The following is a 2,500-nucleotide window of genomic DNA, read 5'->3' on the forward strand; positions in this document are numbered from 1 at the left end:
GGTGAAACAGAGGGTGAGAGAGGGTGAGAGAGTGAGAGGGTCAGAGAGGGTGAGAGAGGGTGAGAGAGAGTGAGAGAGGTGGTGACAGGGTGAGAGAGTGAGAGGGTTAGACAGTGAGAGAGTGAGAGGGTGAGGGAGTGAGAGAGGGTGATGGAGTGAGAGGGTGAAACAGAGGGCAAGAGAGAGGGTGAGAGAGGTGGTGACAGGGTGAGAGAGTGAGAGGGTTAGACAGTGAGAGAGTGAGAGATAGGGTGAGGGAGTGAGAGGGTGAAACAGAGGGTGAGAGAGGGTGAGAGAGTGAGAGGGTCAGAGAGGGTGAGAGAGGGTGAGAGAGAGTGAGAGAGGTGGTGACAGGGTGAGAGAGTGAGAGGGTTAGACAGTGAGAGAGTGAGAGAGTGAGAGGGTGCGAGAGTGAGAGAGGGTGACAGAGTGAGAGGGTGAAACAGAGGGCAAGAGAGAGGGTGGGAGAGGTGGTGACAGGGTGAGAGAGTGAGAGGGTTAGACAGTGAGAGAGAGGATGAGGGAGTGAGAGAGTGAGAGAGAGGGTGAGGGAGTGAGAGGATGAAACAGAGGGCGAGAGCGAGGGTGAAACAGAGGGTGAGAGAGTGAGAGAGGTGGTGACAGGGTGAGAGAGTGAGAGGGTTAGACAGTGAGAGAGAGGGTGAGGGAGTGAGAGGGTGAAACAGAGGGCGAGAGAGAGAGTGAGAGAGAGTGGGTGAGAGAGTGAGAGAGGTGGTGACAGGGTGAGAGAGTGAGAGGGTGAGAGTGGTTTAGAGAGAGAGAGGGTGAGAGAATCAGGGTTTGAACAAACTCTGCCACCTGTGGTGTCAACATGTAATCACACCTTCACAGTTCACATGATTCTGTTTCATGATGTCATCACTCCTGACCTGCTCTGTACATTATACTCAACCTTGTATAATATACACTAAAGGTCATGTTTTGTGTCCTAAAGCCTGTGAAGGTCACACACAATAATCAAATATGAAAAGTTAAAACACAATCTGTCGTCTAACTCTGCAGAGAATAACACAACAGTCTAATCTCTGCCACTTAACAGATTAATAATCCTGACAGACGTTTGTCATATTCATCAAAAAGAATAAATAACTAATAAATAAATATTAATAATTCCAAAATTAACAAGTGAATTGGACAGAATATCTTCCAGTTATTAAACGGTGCAGCTTTATCTATATTAGTGTATGTGCTTTATACTCTATAGGTAACACACACACACACACACACACACACACACACACACACACACACACACACACACACACACACACACACACACAGGCTCTGTGCTTGACTGCTCCACTGCATGAACACATGAGGATGAACGTGTGAACCTGTTTCACCAACAGAAAACTCAACGTCTAAAATAAAACATGTTTTCTTAAGTTCTTTAAATGAAAGTTTATAACATTTATAACCAAACACTAACAGCTTTAACTGTGAATCACATACAGTCCTTTAACAAATGCTTCTGATCATGAAGTTGCCTTTTGTTTCACATGCTCTCAATTATTTGACCCTCATCAGCAACTGTAGCACAGAATGTTTCCTATGAACGAGATCAAAGTCAGAGAAAAAACAAAGAGGAAACACTGGAATGACTTAGAGACACACACACACACACACACACACACACACACACACACACAGCACAGGCTACGACAGGTGCTAATCTGTGTGTCATCATAGGATCATCTCTGCGGGATTATAATCTCACCCTCATTAGACTCAGTTACAGAAGAAGTGTTCTCCACGCTAACTTTGGACAAACACAAGTGTGACGAGAAAAGACACACACACACACACACACGCATGCACGCACACACACATTCTTGTACTTTCTGCACACTGAGGACCAGCATTTCCACTTTATAAATCAACACAATTACAAATATCTACTTCATGAATGACATCTATAAAGAACTACTGGGTGCAGTACCATAACATGTCTGCAGGTGGAGCCCCAGAGCAAAAAGTGTGTGAAAAAACTAATTTTGTTCCAAATTGAGGAGCTCATTTTTGAATATAGCATGTTTACAACACACGTGAGGACCAGCCAAAATGTCCTCACTTTGTAAAACTGACCTCACTCTGTTGGTTATAAACCCCTCACTGGTCCTCAGTGTGCCTCAAGTACAAGAACACACTGAGAGGAAAAGATGTCCACACACACACACACAGAATAAAATGAATTGAAAAATCACAGCGATGATTACAGAGATGTTGAGAAATCACATGACGCTCGATGTGTGATTACAAACAGATGGAATAACAAGAGTCAACAGGCTGCTGCTTTAACTCAATCACTCCCACATTCACACTGTTATTATCACAACTCTGAGAGTGTGAGCGCTGAAGCACAAACACACAAACACACAAACACACAAGCACACAAACACACAAACACCCCACAACTTTTCCTTCACTTTAAACAGCTTTAAAACTACTATAACTACACCTTTAACTGATGTCATGGAAA

The 2,500-nt window shown here is 44.2% G+C and overlaps 1 protein-coding gene across 3 annotated transcripts in view; it reads right to left on the minus strand.

Annotated features, from left to right (window-relative positions):
* The window catches only part of tcf12 (transcription factor 12), a 36,859-nt gene that overhangs the window by 15,538 nt on the left and 18,821 nt on the right, over positions 1-2,500 (minus strand). The window lies entirely within an intron of this gene.

Source organism: Microchirus variegatus (assembly GCF_963457635.1).
Source record: "Microchirus variegatus genome assembly, chromosome: 6".
NCBI classification, from domain to species: domain Eukaryota; kingdom Metazoa; phylum Chordata; class Actinopteri; order Pleuronectiformes; family Soleidae; genus Microchirus; species Microchirus variegatus.